Source organism: Rhinichthys klamathensis, unplaced genomic scaffold (genome assembly GCF_029890125.1).
Source record: "Rhinichthys klamathensis goyatoka isolate OS25496 unplaced genomic scaffold, OSU_Roscu_1.1 h1tg000281l_1, whole genome shotgun sequence".
In the NCBI taxonomy this organism is placed as follows: Eukaryota; Metazoa; Chordata; class Actinopteri; order Cypriniformes; family Leuciscidae; genus Rhinichthys; species Rhinichthys klamathensis.
The window spans coordinates 5685040-5705997 of record NW_026606800.1 but is presented as its reverse complement, the minus strand read 5'-3'; the positions used below and the strand labels follow the sequence as shown (position 1 = coordinate 5705997).

At 40.4% G+C, this 20958-nt stretch overlaps 1 protein-coding gene across 5 annotated transcripts in view; it reads right to left on the bottom strand.

The window, feature by feature from the left end:
- The window catches only part of hivep2a (HIVEP zinc finger 2a), an 80231-nt gene that overhangs the window by 14822 nt on the left and 44451 nt on the right, over nt 1-20958 (bottom strand). For all 5 annotated transcript variants that reach the window (XM_056269466.1, XM_056269468.1, XM_056269465.1 and 2 more), the window contains one exon: nt 8369-8521. The gene's annotated coding sequence lies outside the window, so the exon portion shown is untranslated. The remainder of the gene's footprint in view (nt 1-8368; nt 8522-20958) is intronic.

Here is a 20958-nt window from a genome sequence, read left to right as displayed (position 1 = left end):
ATTTCTAAAAAAGATGGGGGGAAATCATACTATATCTAAACAAGACAGTATGGTGGTTGATCATGTGACTCTTGCTCATCATACTACAATTACATCTTGCTTTCTTGTTTTATTTATTTTAGTTTGATATCTAGGCAGCTGCACAGATGTGCACTTCTTGCCTAGCAAGTGTGTCGAGAGTTTTCAATGAACTGATGCAGAGGAGCTGCCACCTCCCTCTGCTCGTGAGTCATCATTAACAACATTGCCCACTCATTTCCTAAAGTGACACAAACATATAAAAATAGCCCAAGGAATGCAAATGACATTCGAAGTAGTGTGGGTGGGTGTTTAAAGGGCAAACTCTAAGCATTTTCTTCCTTAAGAGTTTTCTAAGCTTTTAAAAACATTAACACTGAACACTTAAGGACAAAGGTGGGAGCATTACAGACCAAAATACAGCACCAATATACAGTACAACTTTGGACAACTTTTTGTACAACTTTACAGCAGTAAAAGCAATAAATAGAACATGAATGTGTTTTTAAAGGGAATACGTTGTATGATGTGTATCTTAATCTCAGGCTCACTCTGATTGCAACAGACAGCGCTGCCTGAGTATGAGTGAGGAAACTGTGTGACGCTGGTGTCTGGAAGGCAATGTGAGCACTAAAAATAGCAGGGCAGAAAAACCACTGGTATTTATAGCACTTGAAACATTAACTTTTGGTTAATTTTGTTTTCATATTTCTTCCATGCCTGACTCAGGAAAGTATGTGTTCACAAACCAAGACAAACCATGAGTTGAACTCCTCAGTTGTTGTTAAAAGCAGTGATTTTAAATGTATAGCAGCCTTGTCAGGCATTGTTTCCAACAACAACATGCACAACAAAATTTCTGCCCAATTATGTATAGTAGTAAGGCTTTTAGAACATCGACACAGGAACTACAGATACTACTGACAGCCTAAAAGCACATAATAGATATAGCTGATGTCAATTTAAGACCTACTGCAAGGATCCAATATATTGACATACATCCGGTCTTCTCCCAAATGTTTACATTCACTTAAGACAAAACCGACCAAAAAAAAAGTTTTCATGAATACTCACCAAGACGGAAGTTTTGACATAATTCATGTACAATAAGCCTTTATCTTTTGCTTGATCTATGGTTGTGTGTCAACTGTCAAGACAGTACTGCATTCAATAATGCGTTCTATTTTGCTGCTTATTGCACTTAACTTTTTTTTTAACATCATGCACTTTATTTTCTCATTCATGCTTGTTTCTTATATCACTCTAAAGTGTCAATACATTTAAGCAGTACTGTGCTGCACAGATATTTACCAATATAAACAATATAGAAAAACCTCTTTCGATAGAAACTTTATATCGTTGCCGTGATACATATCGTCATACCGTCCACCCCTATTGCTCGTGCTTTTCCCACTTTTTTTCCTGACTTTCGTGACATGATTGATTTTGTGGTGGCGGGATATCTACTGAATGAATCAGATAATCTATGTTTTTAAGGGAGGTTAAAAATATTTTTAATCAAATTTTTAAGAGGCAAAAGGATGTGCTTACAATTTGAGAGCACATGTGTGGGACACACTGTGAAGAGGATAAGAGCAGTGCCTCTATTCACAGGAAATCCATCAGAATTTGGAATAGCATGACTAAGTCATATTATATAAACCAAAAGAGGTTACAAAAATCTAACATGACATGGCATGAAGTTATCTGCTACTGTGACCCTGTGAATCTACAGTACTGTATGTCCTGTTCTACACACATAGCTCAAAACATATTTTTCAACCACCCCATGTTGTTAGATGATTATGAAACTTGTTTATACCCAAAGATTATTGTGATCCTTGCATGGCTGAGATCAGTACACTGCTGTCTGCCGTGCCACTCATCTTTCTACCCCATTTTAACATACAAAGTGTAGGAGGTTTGTAGCCTGGGGCCACAGCAAGGCCTCCACACTGGATGCACAATACCAGTATAATAAAGAACATAAAAACTTTTATGAGGACACTTGCTCATGAATAAAAATACACCACCTAATCTAATGCAAGGATTATGCATTTTACAGTTCTGCTGTCAGATTCCAGTGAGAGGATTAACATCAGTCTTCTTCAAAGTCTGTTTGTCAAGGAGTGCTGCATGGTGCAGCAGTCCTAAAAGGATTTGGAGCAGCATTATGTCACATTCTAAGCCATTTGGATATCCTTTTCAGCTGAAGGGAGACTCCCTGTCTTTTTAGTGCCATCGAATTTAGAGCCATTATGCAGTGGAAATGCCTAATCTCCCAGAAGTTCACCACAGGACACCATCAGGAAACAAATAAATATATAAATGAACAACTAAATAAAGAATAAAATAGAAGCAGACCTAAAAAAATAAATAAAAAAGGTATTTCGCCAAAGTATGTTCTTAAAATATTCTGAGTCATACTCTTTAATAGGCATTGTGATTATCAGCTGCCTGGCTGTTTAGCTCCTGCCAAAGTTACAGGGTTATAGCAATAAACAACTAGAGTAATTCAGTCAAGCTTGTCCATTTACCGCTCCCCACTTTTAAAGGGAGGTTTTGCAGTCCAAAGCCCTTATGGTGTGATATGTTGGTACAAAGATACAAAAGAAGTACACAAAGATCTGAAAATTCAGTAGTTCAAATGACTCAAAGAATTAGGAAATATGTATGTGACTGTAGTTTACATACTTAAGCTAATGGACTCTTTGGAGGCAGACAGTGTTACTAGATCATGTAGTTCACTGAGGTGCACCTGGACACTGAGCGGTATGTTCCAGAGATTGGGTTCCACCTTTTGTCTACTCCCCCATGACATCACAGCCATGATGCTGGGGAGGTACACAAGCCATATCTCATTTCGAGTCCAAAGTGGGACAATTTTTGTTCCTTGTAGGACAGACACTGAATAATTCAACAAGTTGCTAATTGTTTCAATTCAGTGGTTATAGAGGTTATAGTGACAAATTCCTGCTGCTAAAGAAATGGTGGTCAATCACTTAAACTTTATTTTGCACCTTATTTGTATTTGTCTTGTTGTCATGCATCTAAATTTTGCTTAAACCTTGCTTGGTTGTCTCAGGAGGAACTTTACTGCCATAAGGGAATTTCAAGTGTGCACGAATACCACTACTCTTGCAGAGGAGGAGAGGTTGCTGAGTTGATTTTCCATGGCTCTTGTTCCAGCTATCCCAACTCATTAGTGATGGAGGCAACTTTTACTACTCCAACTGAGCTTTATCATCTGGCACAGAGCAGTTGAGAATGAGTCTGAAAATAGATTGAAGTATGGACACCACAATAAAGTCTTCTGTTTCAAAGGAACTGGCACATGTCTATTCAAAGCAATTATTCAAGCAACCTCGACTGCATGCTGGAAGGATCTCAATTGCTGTTCTTTTATTTAACTTCCTATAACTGAATAAATCCACCGTCCATTTGCTCAAATAAAGGAAATTTCTTTGACAATCCTGAATTATGGCACACTAATGCTATCCTCACATTACCTTTTCCTTCACTCGCACAGAACTTTCGTCTTTGCAGTTTATCTCAGCTCCCCGCAAGATTCACTTTTTGCTAATCCAGCAACTTTTACGGTGTGATTTTGGTCTGTGTTAGCAGGACCAGAGGATGTATCACCCAAAATGTGTGCGAGTCAGCCCCCTGGAGTGTCATACTGACTCCTCATTAAGACTCCAAAGTTGAATCTTGGGCAGGCGACTCATCCAACTCCACATGCAGCCGGGTGAGAGGCCAGTGCAGAGACACAGGCCTGCTAAAATCATGTCCAGATGGTCAGCATAGAGGAGTTCTACACATCGGCAATATCACAATCACATTCCAAGGGCACAGGACTTCCATAACTCGCTACTCAACAATAGCTACGATGCCTTCAAAGCCTTCTGAAAGTAGGAAATAGTAGGATCGATAGGAGTTTATAAAAATACAGCCGTACTTGCAGTTCAGACAAGGGCTCTCACAATATCAGATTTTTCACTACACGATTATCATGGCCAAAATAATTTGATAATGATATATTGCGATATCGATATAGAACATATATTAAAAAAATATAAAAAATGTATCTTTACTTACTTTGTTTCTTTTGTGTGTGTTTTTCACACCGTTGAATACAAAAGCAACAATTACACTTAATGGCAACCAGTTTGAAATAACTTTCTTCTTTGAACTGATGTGGCTTATCATCACAGAATATTATTTTATTTAATACAGTGATAAAGGCATGTCGATTGGCATTACATTATACATATAATTGAAGAACATAGATGTAGGCCTATTGCCTGTTTTGGGTAAAAATAGATAAAAAAAAATACTGCTCTCTAAAAACATTTGAAGTAAAGCCGAGAATAAGCCATACGTTTTTATCCGAATCAGCACACTTTTGGACTAAAAGCCCCGAGGGATGTACATTTTATAAAAACACAGAAAGGCATCAGCAGTTAACAGGTTAATGCAACATTTCGCATTTCAGGACTAGCAAAATAATTGCAACTTACTCTCTGTACAGTGGCCAAATCTGCAAAATAGCGGAGGTGGGTGAACAGGTTGGTAGTATTACCCCCTTTGTTGTTCAGCAAGTCCTGCTGACTGGGGTGATTAACAGGTCATTTTTGAGGAATCCAAAAAAATTCCACACTCGCATGCTAACTTTCTTGAAATGCGAGTATAGCGTCGCATATCCTGTCATATCCGACTACCTGCTTTTACACAGTAGTAGTAGCAGCTACGCGCTGTGTCTGTTTGTGTTTTACGACAGGTGGCAACCAGCGTTAAGTTGCAATACCGCCACCTACTGTACTTTGGGATGTTGATAATGGTGCTGGATTGTTTATGTCATATAATAATGTGTACAATTCGTTTTAAATTTTACGGTTAATGCCAATACCGGTATATTGCGACATCCCTAATTAACACGATAACAATATTAAATTCAGACAGATAAACCAGTCTTTGAAAGCTATATGTAGCAGAGGAAAAAGCCATTAAAGCACAGGAGAAGTATTTTTAAAACTATTTACAGGAGAGCCTGCATTTATGTGTGCACTGGAGAGAGAAAGCATGCGTGGGAAGCATCTACAGCCATCTCGAGACGGGGTGAGGAGAGTGGGTGACTGTTCCTGTGTGGGTGGAGAAGGCATGAATACCATGCAGAGTTATGGTGTTGATGAATTGCGTTATGAAAGGGGCTTCAGTTACACAACCCAGCCCATCCAATTCTTTGCCTGTGTGGGCCGAGAGGGATGGCAGAGCTGCTGTGATCCGTGCGCAGCCGGAAACGAGGTGCATACAACCCTTCAAGACATTTGGTCGAATGTGTAATTATCTAACAGCTGTGATGCCAGCGACTCAGCGAGAGTGAGAGAGTGAATGTACCGGAAAAATCAAGCATCAACAGACTCACATTCATGGAAATGATGGGCAATTCTTTCATAAGGACAATATCACGGCATAAAGAAGAGGGAGAAAACGCTCGCTGGCTCTGATTAGTTTTGAGATACGACAGCGGAAAGGACACATTATCCATTAGCTTGTCATTATAATCATATCAATGGTGATTATTTAAATAACATCATCTGTCCAGACGGCTGCTCTCTCAACAAATTGCTATGCGCTAAAATTTGACTGGGCCTTGACATCAGTCATTAAATAAGACATTAGCACTGTCTCAGTTTAGGAAATGTTGCGATTTATCTTGATGAACACGTAACAGCAGTTAAGAAAGTGCCCAGTTATTATTTCCACCATTTACATCCTGATATTGAAAAAGCTACTGATATCTATTTGATACAAGCCAACAACCATTTGAAGGGGTCTGATGGGAAGCCCCGAATAAACCTATCACAGTCAAGCAGCGGTTCTTTCTATCTTCTTTCTCTGTCACCAAAGAGGTCTACATTGGGACAATACCACAATCAAAGTGCTGCTGTGGGTGTCGGGTCAAAAGGCAGTGCCTGCTGATAGAAAACACAACAGCTATTAAGGAAAGAATAAATCCCTTTCAACATGAGGTCATGTCTAATTTAAGTGCCACTCTGAAAGCCCAAGCACTATCCCCCAGCACGAGATACTGTTACCAATCATATTAGTGACCAGACTGGCCAGTAGAGAAAGTGGGGACCTGGAAGGAAAAATGTACCCCGGTCTGGCATAGAGGTCTGACCCAGGACTCTTAGGCACAGCAGCAGTATAATGCAAAGCAACCTAATTACAGAATAGCTCGATAATTGAAAACGGCACAGATGAAAACATTCTCTATGAATAACCAGGTCCCAAAACAAGAGCTGCATATTTGTGGACTGGTGCAACGCAGGAAAACGTCATGGAATTAAATGGAGAAAAGATCATCAGCACCATGTATTGGTCATTAGATGGATTTATGACACATTCCTGGAGGTGGTGTTTAAAAACATGGCCGCCTTGCAGACTGTCGAGGGGGGGTGGGGGGTGATTTGAAACTAAATCTTCCTGTAGGTGCCATTGCTTAGATTGCTTAGCAAAGCGCCAACAATCCTAGGGGTTTTTCAGACTCCACAGCTGTATCTGTTTTAATGTACATGTTTCCATTTAGCCTTGGCTTCAACACAGAACACTGCCCGATGGAAGGAAAGACGGACTAAAAAAAAGTGAAAAACAGGGCTTCATGTTGGTCTTAATTGTCTATGGAAAGACTGTCATATTTTCCACCGGGTAAGCTTGAAACCATTACAAGCTAGCCTTCATTAAATTTTCCACAACATTTTGCAGAAATGTCAGGAAACAGCTGTGTAGGCACTGATTAATTCTCTTTCTTACTGGTTCCCCACTTACAACATTATGCTACATTGAAATGTATCCTTGTTTTTTTTCACTTCCTCTTACCTACATTAGAAAGTAGACTGAAGCATGTATAAATGTAAAAGCTGTGGCCAGTTGTTGACATTTAAAATCACAAAACCCAAAGGGAAATGACTGCCTCCAAAGGAGGTCTTAGCTTGGCTCTACCTTTAAAGGGGTTTGGACACAGCTTGGATCATGTAAACTAACACACGTCGACCCTTCAGCCACATGAAGGTCTCCCCACAGCTAACTGGACACAAGCACATCAAAAAAGAAGGTGCTGCACAGGACTAGGCCAAAGCAAGTGGAACAGTATACCTCATAAGTATATCCACTGCCAAAATTCTATAAAGAGAAGGTGCAAAACAAGAGAGAGACCATCTGGAGGTTGTGATCCCGAGTGGAAGAGTTGAAACATCTGCCACAAGTGTGCCCTGGCCTCTTGGAGTAAAACAAATAAATGACTCTATTCACTGTCCGAGGTTAAAAGCTTAATAACTGGTGGGCGAGCATGCACGATTGGGACGTCTGGCTGCCCCTACTCTGAGCACCACTGAAAATAAATCGTCACTGTTTGCGGCTCAGGCTTTGAAGCACCGGCATTTCTGGTGTCCACAAACACATCATAGAACTGTGGAAAAGATTCAATGGTCTGATCTTTGTTCTGTTATAGGGGACTTAAAGCTGGAATACACTGCACGACTTATACCCAGAATTTTACAGTCTGGACTCGTTGATGATAGTTGCCTAAACTCAGAGCCAATCTGTAGGTTTTGGCCAGTCAGAGTTGACAGACTTAGCAGAAAAGGGGGTTGTGTATGATGTGCACAGACTCTGATTTCTTTTAGCTTCAGACTGGTTCTATTCAGTCAGAGGATATCAAACGTTTTTATTTTGAGCGATTTTACAACACTTTTGAGCTATTCTAGAACACTAGCAATGAGGTGTATGATTCTGAGTGAGTTTGTTGTGCTTAAAATGGTTTGAAAGTCTCGTAGTATGTAAATCCTCAGTCGCTAAGTGTATAATGTTTAGTTTTTCTCTGTAACCATTTACCAAATACGCAAGTGTTTTAAAATCTGTTCAGGATTTAAAAGTCATGTAGTGTATTCTAGCCTACACTATCCATCAAAAATGGACATTAGGCATTACATTTAGAGGACTAAAAACTGGAATAATTGATACCAAAATAACCTATGATCTTTAATCTTAATAAAGGCACTCTTAAATAATGATGCATCTATATGATTCCACTTAGATGCTAATCAAGAGTTTTATTAGCCATAGTAAATCAGATATCATCAGCGATGCACTTTTATCTTCCTACTGCATCTGTGAGGCATGCAACCTCAGCACACAGTCCCGCCAGATGTACAGCCCGCAGAACATGTGTCTCCCTAACCTCGCTTTTCCACTTTTTCCATATTAAACACCTGGGTCCTTCATGGGCTCCCAGATATTCTGCATCCTGCTGTCTTTGCTCTTGTGTGGTGTGACATTGTAAACTCACCCAAAGGTTCTCTGTAAGTTTGGGATCTGTTTGTTTCTCAGGGTAAAGGCCTCGCGCTGCTTCCTCTATGGTAGTTGGGTTAGGCAGGTGAAGGCTGGGCAGTGGGGTGACAAGTAAGATCCCCTGGCCAGGGTGCTGAGATTATGCAGACCACTGTAGAGACAATAAAACGAAACAAGTTTAATGATAATGTGTGATATGAAACCATATAGACACTATCAGTAGCTGAAGGCTCTTCATATTGAATAAATATACTGGAACTGAGCATCTGCTAGAACAATATTTCCACTCCCCTTGGAGCAATCCTGCTCTATTAATATGAATCCTCTGATGTGTTTATGCACAAACCATATTGGAACAAAGAGCTTGTCTGTGGGATAATATAGGCAAAGTATTATGACACATGGCGGTACAAATTCAAAATGTTTAGCATTTCCTTTGACATCTGAATGGTGGTACAGTGTATCTTGCACATTACTCTGACCATAGTCAAACACTAGGCATAATTATATTGATTGGTAATCTGACAGAATAAAAAATTCCTTGTCATAAATAGAAAAATCTCAGACAAAATGTGTTGCCTTCAACTACACAGACATTAAAATAGCAAAAAAGGCGTTAAAGATAATAAAATAGCAAAGAACCCAAACGACAACCATAGGACTCCATTGTGCCTGGACAAGACTGAACCTTGGCCAGCAGTCTATGATTGAGAAAGAAATTTGCTGTAATTTATATATATATATATACAGTTGAAACCAGATATTTACATACACTTCAGAAAAAAACACAAAAACTTTTATTTCTTTACTTTCATACATTAAATCAAAGTAAACTTTTTCTGTTTTAGATCAATAAATATTAACATATTTTTTGCATTTGTTAAATGTCAGAATCGAGTGAGGGATAATTTTTATGTAATTTTTTTATCACTTTCATCAAAGTCAGAAGTATACATACACTAAGTTTATTGTGTCTTTAAACAAAAAGAAAACTCCAGATGATTCCATTCTGAGCTTAAGAAGCTTCTGATAGGTTAATTGATTCCATTTGAGTTAATTGGTGGCACACCTGTGGATGCATATAAAGGCACACCTCAAACACAGAGCTTCTTTCTTTGACATCATGGGAAAATCAAGAGAAATCAACCAAGACATCAGGAAAAGAATTGTGGACCTCCACAAGTGTGGCTCATCCTTAGGTGCAATTTCCAGATGCCTGAAGGTCCCACGTTCATCTGTTCAGACAATAATACGCAAGTATAAAAAACATGGGAATGTACAACCATCATACCGCTCAGGAAGGAGACGGATTCTGAGTCCCAGAGAGGAATGTTTTTTGGTGCGAAATGTGCGAATCAATCCCAGGACAACAGCAAAAGACCTTGTGAAGATGCTAGCTGAAACTGGTAAGACGGTGTCATTATCCACAGTAAAACGAGTCCTGTACCACCATGAGCTAAAAGGTTACTCTGGGAGAAGAAAGCCATTACTTCAAAACCACCATAAAAAAGCCAGACTACAGTTTGCAACTGCACATGGAGACAAAAATCTTAATTTCTGGAGACATGTCCTGTGGTCTGATGGAACAAAAATTGAACTGTTCGGCCATAATGATAAACGGTATATTTGGAGGAAAAAGGGCGAAGCTTTGAAGCCTCAGAACACCATCCCAACTGTGAAGTATGGGGGTGGTAGTATAATGCTGTGGGGCTGCTTTGCTGCAGAAGGGACTGGTGCACTTCACAAAATAGATGGCATCATGAGAAAAGAGAATTTTGTGGATATATTGAAGCAACATCTGAAGACATCAGCCAGGAAGTTAAAGCTTGGGCGCAAATGGGTCTTCCAAATGGACAATGACCCCAAGCATACCTCCAAATTAGTTACGAAGTGGCTTAAGGACAACAAAGTGAAGGTATTGGAGTGGCCATCACAAAGCCCTGATCTCAATCCCATAGAAAATTTGTGGGCGGCACTAAAAAGGCGAGTGCGAGCAAGAAGGCCTACAAACCTGACCCAGTTACACCAGTTCTGTCAAGAGGAGTGGGCCAAAATTCCAGCAAACTATTGTAGGAAGCTTGTGAAAGGATACCCAAAACGTTTGGCCCAAGTGAAACAGTTTCGGGACAATTCTACCAAATACTAAGGAAGTGTATGTATACTTCTGACTTTGATGAAAGTGATAAAAAAATTACATAAAAATTATCCCTCGCTCGATTCTGACATTTAACAAATGCAAAAAATATGTTAATATTTATTGATCTAAAACAGAAAAAGTTTAATCTGATTTAATGTATGACAGTAAAGAAATAAAAGTTTTTGTGTTTATTTCTGAAGTGTATGTAAATATCTGGTTTCAACTGTATATATATATATATATATATATATATATATTAGGGGTGTAACGGTTCACAAAATTCAAGGTTCGGTTCGATACGATACCGTGACACAAGTGTATCGTATCGAACCGAACCTTGAATTTTGTGAACCGTTACACCCCTAATATATGAATGATGTATAGTAATGATGGAGCTATACTTGACTTTTCTTAGGAGCATATAAAACAAAACAGCTCCTTGGACAAAATGAAATGTAATATTGTAGTAGTAATAAACAAAGGTTTATTTTAGTTCAGATTAACATTTGGGGGCAGCAATTGTATTCATAATGTCAAAATAAAACCAATGTAATGTTACTTGAAAGCATTATAGCCTACTAATTCTGCCAAACTTCAATGGTTACAGTTAGTAGTGTTCCTACAGTAAATCCATGGTGAATGCTGCTGATCTGTGGACACTGGATAGTTCATTCATGGCACAATGTTTCTTCCTGGTTTCCACGTCAGCGCTGTTTGATCCGTTAATAACGGAGAAATGTGAATGTTTCTCACTAGATCTCGCAGCGATGTTATTACTTCAGTGACGAATTCAAATGTTTTCTTTACTGGATTTGGCTGTGTAGTAACAGTGCTGCTTGATTAAGATCGGCTCGCGCTGCATTGATCCAAACTGATAAACGGTCCGTCAACCACACAATAACGAGTAGCTCAGTTTCGTTCCGCTTGCATTACATTTTCCATTTGATGTTGGGTAATGTTGTGGTCATGCCAGCGTCTCTTACATTATGAGCGCGCTTGCCACGCGAGACGCGCCTACATTTGAAATAACGAAATTTTGGTCGCCAGGAAAAATGGTCCAACGAAAAAATGGTTCAATACGAATACGTGTATCGTTACACCCCTAATATATATATATAGCATAAATACTAATTGTTATATACATGTATAGCCTTTCTCTTAAAACAACATTGCATTGCACATCCTTTATTCTATGATGAGAAAAAAAGATAACAGAAAAAGCCTCCCTGACAAAGGCCTTATAGTTTTAGTTTTTAGTTAAACAATTTGCTTGGCCTTTGTAGTGCTTTTGAGGCCTGCTCTCCAAAAGCCCATCTAGAGAAGCATGCTTCACCGTGTTTTTATGCTCCCTGTCTTGGAGTGAATGCAGCCAAGCTGTGCTCTTCAGCCCCGCAATCTAAAATGTGCCCCAGGGCTGGAGATATTACAAACACCATTATGCTGCTCTGCTGCACTAAGACAAGCTCAGCTAACCCAGAAAAACAAGACATTTCCGTGAGGTTGCATCACAATCTGCAGTGGAGCTCACCCAGGGTAAACACAGGCAACACTTCCTCTCACCCGCAAAAACACAGAAAAAAAAAACTTTTCTCTAGGACTCACATATGTCGCACTGTACACCAAATCAAGACCTCAGACTTTCAACATCTTTTGATGCCAGTATAAGGGAGGTTTAGTATGTCTTTATAACAAAATATGTTTCTTAAAAGGTACAAATAATCAACCTTAAAGAGTATGCATAAAATGAAGTATATGTTGGTTAATGAAATAGCTTTCTAGGACTTTCTAGGCCCGTAAACCCACAGCAGGCCCCAAAGCATATTAATAAGAGCAGGAACTGATGTATTTACTGAACTGTGCTGAATGAACACAATTTAAAATATGTTTTTATTGTCATTCTTTGTCTACCACTCAACAAACTCTAAGAACTAAACTATAAATTATCCAAATTGTAGAAATGACAATTCCTTCAAAATTCTTTAAAAAAGCAGAGATGTGTCTCTACATATGCACATTAAGTGAAGGAGCTCCTTGGTAAAGGGTTTTTTGAGCAAGTAGCTTGAATTTCTGGGCTGCTCTTCCCAAAAGCATTGTTATCCATAGATCTTAGAGACCACTGGTGCCAATGGTTTCTACGACCTACAGTATGTAGGCTTATGATGCTTTTGATCACTTGCTCAAAACACTTTACCAAGGAGCTCACCCACAACGACCTGTTGTGGGTGAACTCGCAAGAAGAAATTATTCTTGCCACGGAGATGTGCTGTGATGGGGCAATTATGATTTCTTAAAAAAAGCATCCAAAATAGAGATCCAACATAGGGCTGTTAGCTAAATGAACAGGCGATGAATTGGAGATGTACAGGGTATAAATAACTGCCTGTAATTATATGCCTCCACTTTTTTCCCTGGAAATTATCATTTGAAAGTACTTGAGGACATGTGGCACATTTTGTCAAAGCTCTCATACACTATGCTCTGTGCTACTCCACAGCGTGTGAATTAAAATGTAAAGAGTGACAAGTGAATGCATATTTTCTATTTCAATGGTCTGAGTAATTTCTGCAAACCGATTTCAGAGGAAAAGCGCCATATAATGTCATGCCATAAATGAGTTTCCAACCCCCTTCACAACATCCTCAAACCATTTTCTGCCTCTTTGTCTTAAAGTGAATTGGATTACAGAACTGACACAGGAAATATATATTATTATGAAGCTTTTTCTACCCTAATCCATTTCATTTACTTCAGTGAGAGAACACAAACTCCTGGTAAACCAGGAGGAAGTCCTACTTGTTCAGTTGCATCTTATGTAATATCAAAACATTTAAACAGTTCTTTATTTAAATATTCTAGTTATATTTTTAATGCGTGTTGCATGCTAAGATGTACAGGCACAATGCCAGATTTGTCTTTTATTTATGTACTTCTTTCAAGAGGTCTGCAGTACATGAGTCACAGAATTTCAGATACCGATTTATACAGGCAGTTTATCGAGCATATCCTGCTCAAAAACCAAGCAGCTGAGTGTAGCTTAGTGCATTTAGCCTTATTTACATTGACCCGGCTCTAATGTTGCACGTGGTCAGTGACCACATCCTTTAAATAAAATTTGTCAGGGCGACAAGCCTTCCTGTTGCCTCACTTCCACAACATTATTCAGGGTGCTAAAAAATTAATGCAGAGTAATACAGGAAAGTTAGCAGGATCATTTGAGGTGGCATTAAGAAGCTAAATGTATCACGGAGGAGAAAGGGCCCTGGGGCTAGTGGAGCTGTCATCATTCTGACTCGCCACTCATCGTACCAGCCCTGCAACCATGGGAACCAATGAGCACTCTGTCAGGTGCACCTGCCTCAGCCTGACACCTCCACTGCACTCACCACTCTCTTTCATTTGCTCTTGTATTCATTCTCTTTTAAATCTCTTTCCCTCTGCCTGTGTATCATATTGCATTCTCTAGGATGTCTGACAAACCATGACGCCATCCTTTCTAAAACCGAGACTCTTTTTACTTGAGGAAGTCGGTTTAATGAAGCCCAGCTGGGGACAAATAATAGGGTGAGGAGGAACGGTTGCTACCAAGAATAGATCGGCCCGACAGCAGTCAAATCATCGATATGCACAGCATTAACAGCTTCTTGAGCAAATGGCGCTAACGTTAAAATGCCACCCGTGACCCTCGCAGCATCGCAAGTTCTCCTCATCTTGCGCTCTCCTCCTCCTCCTCCATAATTAATTCCATACTTTTTATTAAATACTCTTAACACTCACTGCCTTTGTCTCTCTTTAATAGGACTAGTAGCTCCAGGCACCATATAGAGACAATGCAATTACCTTATATTTTATGGGCCGACTTAAAAATTTATGGAAGGAACCTGGAAAGTACATATGACAAATGACACAAGCAACAAAGGTGACAGCTCCCTCCTTTAGCTTAGTCTTAAAAAAGAAGGCAGAAAAAAGGAAAGGATCCTGTTAAACCCTCACATGTCTCCCAGCGCAAACAAACAAATCAGTAGGCTCTGTTGTTCTCCTCCAGCCCCAGCTGCACACAATCCCCCACCGAAACCACCCCTCCCTCCCTCCCTCCCCCTTTCGATCTTTCCCTCTGGTTCCTTCCACCCTTTGATTCCCATGTCTCTTCATGACAGGGCGTTCTAATGGAAAGAGCACCTCTGATAGATGAGTGCATCAGTGAGGAATTCGGCGCATAGTTGCGGTCATGACATCAGAGTCACTTGTTTTATTGTTGGGCGGTGAGTGTTCCCCTGACAGCCGGGGTCCAGTGTCATGTTACCCCTCACAAGAGCCGGGAAATCGGGCTAAGTGGATTTCCTGACGGCACAGGCTGACTTGTACTCGAATTAGCCCCAATGATGGGCTGAAATCAAGATCTGAAATAAAAGTGGCAAGAATGGCTCTCTGTGCTTTTAACTAATATGTCTGATCTTTACAGCAGACTAAGGAAGGGTTCACTTCTGGTCAGTGGGTTGTGTGTACAGCAACCATTATATCACAACTCCAATGTCAAGAACAATTTAAATGCCTTGCAAGAATTTCAAGATAATAAAAGACACACATAACAGAACAAGCCAGATGCCCCAGTGGAAAATTATGTTAGGTATTCAATGATTTACAAGTGGTCCAGTCTTAAAAGGCGAGAAATTGATTCATTGCTCACGACTAATTTGAAACATCGTGAGGCAAATACCTCGAGAGGTTTCCTAGTCAAACAAAACTGCTGAAACAAAAATATTTAAGTTTCATGGTTTGTTGTAATTTAGACGAGCTATAAAGCCCTGATCACACAATGTTGATTAGGCAAAGTTACAGAGGGAGTGCTGTCTCTTCATTGCTTGTTTATCTAAAGAGTCAGTGGAGCCACATGACCAAGAATACACAATGAGCATCTCCTCAATCAAGCAGGTGTAGAATAGCTGGGCTTTCGCTCTGTAATCAGCACATTGGGAGACAGGATTTGGGCTGCAACAAATTGGTGCCACATGGTGTTTAATGGGCATTAAATCACAGAGTGCCACGGCCATCCTGCACATGCCACAACAGTCGCCCCCAGAGTGAGCTAATCAGTGTCATCTTCTCCAACCCTTCCCTTTGCAGTTCATCTGACTCTAAGGCCCAGACTGAAAGGGGAAGGTGACATTTACGTCATTGGGGGATGAGTGGACCGGTTACCATCCCTGTCAGCCCTTTCACAAGCAGCACACTCTTTTTGGATAAGAGGGGGGCCGTGTCGAAGGACCCGTGCCAGCGTCAGCTCGAGTCCATCCGCTGCCAAGAGAATCCTCCCCTGAGATTGAAACGGGGAAAGTGTGACATATCACACAAGCTGAGCACATTACATTGGGTGTGATAGTAACACTGAACCGTAACTAGCACACGAGAGAACAGCTAGAGGAACCCGCTAGTAGAACACCCCATCCCGGCATCCACGCTGGCCGAGGGCCAAAGAAGAACCTCTCCTCGAGGACCACACCAAGGTCACTGGGTTCAACTACCTTTTGCCATGTAAGGCAAGTCCACCCACTTGTCCTTCTGTTCTTCTCTCTCCTTTCTCTACTAAAGAAAAACAAGAGCAGATTCTCCATGATAACACCGTGAGTCAAGCTCGCTCTATCTGTTCCAATCTCCACACTGTTATACAAGTCAAGAAGCTGGCGCTGAGCTGGTGTCTGAGTCAGTCTGTAAAATACATGTACATCCAGGCCCCGTCTGTCCAGTTTCCACTCATTTTCTCTCTAACATGCCTTTTCACCAATTTACTTCAGCAGTTTGGTGGGGACTTTGACAGCAATGGCAGCTTATGGGGCTGAAATGAGAGCTTTACGGCTATGTAATTGATGGGCTTGGGCAGCACAACCGCACAGTGCCATTACCTTGCGAGAGTCATACGCTTCTTTTTTTATAGAAGCCCACCATATATAAACATACCAACTCAAGGTTGAGGTGTCAGGAGACTTGAGGCAGCAATGGCTATTAACACCCAATCAGCATTGGCACCAGTCAAAATGAAACTTTCATGGTTTTAGTTTTCACTGAAAATACATCATTCAAGATGACTGGCTAGAAAGTAATGGGAGAATAAATACTGTACAATCCCTTGCTAAATTATCTGAGGCGATGCAGGGCTTTTTTTTTTTTGGGATATTAAGTATTGCAGCAGGAAGAGGGTCTTCCTGTAATGGTCTTTGATAGACCTGTAGTGAGAAACAAGCTGCTTTCACCAGTATCCTCTAACCAATAACCCATTGCTTTCTCCTAGGGGGGTAAACAGCACTTCCTGTGCTGCAGTCTCATAACACGGCGCCACTCCTTCCATACCCGCAAACCTAACTCTGACTTTCAGTCTTGATTTATGATGAAATTTCCTGAAACCTGCAATACACAACTCAGTGAAGAATGAGTATATAATATTTCCTTCTATACATCAGGATGAACTCACAGTCAACGAGGGTGTCCAGAAACATTTCAATACAGCTTTATAGACGAGTTTCCATGAGAAATGAGTTTTGTATCTCCAAAGCACAACTTTCTGTATTTCTAGAAAGAATCCGTCACTGCCAGAACAGGTTCTGAACTTCTATTTTAACCTAACTATATCCAGAATATATCTAGAAAAAGAAAAAAGCAACAAGAGTGAAATCAGTGTCTCAGTATGTGTAAAATAAAAAAATATTAAACAAAAAGGTTTATGCACAATGAATGCATTTTAAGTTCCAATTCAATTTGTAAATTTAAATTTAATTTGAATTAGGTAGCAAACAGGATGCAGGATTGCAAGTCAACTTTGAATGTAAGAAAGTAGAATTAAAATGATTAAATAGCAGATTAAAACTAAACCTCAACCTCAGTTAGGTTTGTTTATCATTGGTCACAAACTATTAATTAGTCAAACTCTACATCAGTTTATTCTATTTGTTAGGCTATCAATATAAAAACGGTTGTTATTAAGTACGTTTCATTCATAATTTTTCCCTTTTTCTCTTAAATAAAATGAAGATAGATAGATAGATAGATAGATAGATAGATAGATAGATAGATAGATAGATAGATAGATAGATAGATAGATAGATAGATAGTCAAGGAGTTTCACACTCAAGGGGAGTTGCTCATAAGACTTTTCCATAACCCCAATGACATTTCCAATGAACAAACCTCAGTGACACAAATAGGTCAAAGGTGACACTAGTTTCTAGTCCAGGAACTAATGCAAGAGTTCTTCTGACACTCATCACTCATGATCACACTTTTAGCAAGAGACGCTTCCAGGAAAAGGAGTATCACAGCTGTTAAAAGTAAGAAAGAGTTGTGGGCCTACTTAACAGCACTTAAGGGAACACAAAAAGTATATATTAAACTTCCTGTTGTCTTTCTGAAAAGTGGATCTAGCATTGCTATACCACAAACACAGAGGAACGCTGTTTCGACGGGGTGAAGTGCTGATTCACCACTGCAGGGATAACAGTGCCGTGGTCATACTATTCTCTGGCCTTTGATATCCACTCTGCTGTGTCTGCACTGAGCTGTTTTTAAACCAACACCAGCGTCAAGGAGACTGTGCCGCTACTGAAAGCCCTTCGTCAAGACAAAGAGTTTCCTGAGAAGAGCCTATGGTGGTTAACACAAACGAGTCACTCACACACAGCAAAAGTGAAGCAGACAGTGCAATATGCTGATTCAACCTCGACCGTGCTCCATTTCCAACTACACAGGAGGATTTTACCCATGATCAGAGTGCATCGCAAAGCCATTAACGGAGCTGAGAAAGTTTGACATTTTGCGGCTCTCCCCTAAGACCCGATAGAATAATATTATAACTGGAAAGAGAGTGCCCTGCCCTCCAACCACTCCTATAATTAAGAGTGAATACAGGCCACGGGGGACAATCCTGGGGGCCAAGAAAATCAATCAGTCACTCCACAGTGTTTCTCTGGGCTCTGCTAGCTGGCCCACATCATAGAGAAAACGAGCCTGTTTGCTCTGTGGCGCCTGTCCCTTTAACTGTCACTCTGCTGGAGACAGACATGCACGGGAGATAATAACAGCCCCCTCCGCAAGCCTCCTGGTGCATTAATATTGAAGTGCAGGACTGAAGTGGCCCACTACAGTCAAGCCCGGCAGTCAAGGCCACATAATCCAGCGGAAACAGAGAGGGAGGGAGAGCTTTTTAAGCAACTTGAGTCCTAAGGACATGGTTGTGTTTCCAAAAACAGGACCCTGTCTTTATGCTGTGCTTGTGGGAAGAGCTTGTAAAGTAGCCTGTGTCCCACACACACAATAACAGAGCCAGAGTCACACCTCGTCACGTTGTCCAGGTGCCAACTTTCCCAGGAATTGCCATATTTCCATTTCCCACTGTCAGTCTTGCTCTACCGACACCAACCGCAAACAATTCTTGATGCTAAGATCTTTATCAGAGTAAAGCCTTTTTCACAAATTGGGCCTATCTGTGTAATGCGATTAAAGCCTTTACTTCCAGGAATCTGACAGAGAGACAAAGTGTCTTTGGTGTCTGGCTGAAGTGCTGAGGGTGGAACTGTCACAGCTGTGTGAGGAAGGAGAGGAAGCCACTGTGGCATCATAATTATGGCATCTTCAGTCAAATAACAGCATCTCCATTTCCTGTACACGGCTGCTCTTTACCCCTGGCTTTGTGCCTTTAACACATCGACTGGCCAATACAAGATGAATTTTCACTCTTTTCACGTGTTTTTTTTCTGTTTATTCCTGTAAATGGAATACATTTATACAGACTGTCGCCGGAAAATTATTTTAATTGTACAGCTATAATTGCAACCATTCCATCCAGTCCTTTTCAGCATGCAAGAGGTGGCTAAAATAATTATTATTCAACATCTTTTGACAGAGCGGCTGCAACAATGTTTTCAATGCCTCAAAAATGGGTATCCATCTATGGAAGCCTGTTTTCACCTCAAAGTAAAAAATAAAACAGGTAATTATGAGATAAAAATTGAAATACGAAAAAAAATCAGATCGTGAGATATAAGAAGAGTCAGACAACAGTACAGGGGCGTAGCCAGTATTGGGCCAGGGCGGCACTGGCCCGCCCACATTACTCACTGGCCCGCCCAGGCAAGTTTGATAAATTCATTTTTAGTTTATTTTTATTATTCAAATGTATTTATGAAAATATATTAAGATATACCTGATTTATTGTTGACTGCTGTGTGCGTTTAATTTATTTTCCGAATAAAATTTAACTGGTGAAGCAAGTTGTAGAAAGCCTCCCTCCGGAACGTTATTGGTTGCAATGGTTGCTGGGGGTTCCGACAGGAAAACTCTCAGCGGCGTCGGCGCCACAATAATGGCTAAACAACTTTCTTTAATGTGCTATTTAAAAAAAAAAACAGGAGTTGAGGAAGAAGACACACCACTGCCTTCATCTACCGAGTCCACCCAGGCCAGTTCTTCCGACTCATTACCCCAGGAGAAGGCTAGTCAGGTGCTGGCGCCGGCCGCTTCTTGCTCCCTCTCTCCCCGTCAGCCTGACGCGTGTTTATCCGCTGATCTAACTGTGATATTATTATTTTTGCTTACTTTATTTTCGGGTGAACTGTATTTGCACTGCTGAATAGCCTGAATAAAATAGACAGGTTATTGTCTATAGGCTACTGGTTTGTCCAGCCTTTATTGAGCTCTGTTGGTTGAACATGATGATTTGCCGAATATAAAGGTGTAACTGTTTTTTTAGTTTGTCTATTAATGTTCATTGTTATTGAAGTCATTTTTTCTAGGAAAAACAATAGGCCCAGTCATATTTTCACTGGCCCACCCAAAATACAATTTCTGCCTACGCCACTGCAACAGTATATTAATTCTGTCTTCTTATCTAAATCTGCCTGTCTCTATCCCTGAAAGGGCCTCAAGTGTGTGCTCAGTGGGGACAGATTTTTCCGACATTTCTCAAGTGGCTTTGGACCTCTGAGGAGCTGCTAAAATCAGAGAGAAATAGGAGATATTATATTAATAGAATGAACAAGTGTGACCTGTGATTTTGATGCATTTAATAATACTTTCTGTCCAGTTATGCATTGATGTTCAAGATGATACTGAAGGTTCATGGTAACGGAGAAGATTTTAGCACTAAAATTACAATCACAGAAAGTCAGTGAATTTAAAATCTTGGGTGGCATCCCAGGTTGCAACGCTCAGATCCACACAGCGACTACTACTGTTGAGGCCGGAACTGTGTCAGTGACGTTGGAGGAAGTGGTAATGTAAAGGTGTGAACTCAACTCCCACAAGACTGTAGCTACAACACCACAACAGTGCAGGCGACTGACTGACTCGCTCACACACACGTACACATTCGCCCACATGCAAATCTCTAGCTCTCTTTGAGTGAGGAGACAAAGGAAGTGTAAAGAATGGTAAAGAATTGTTTTTTTGTTTTTAAGTTTGCTCTGACT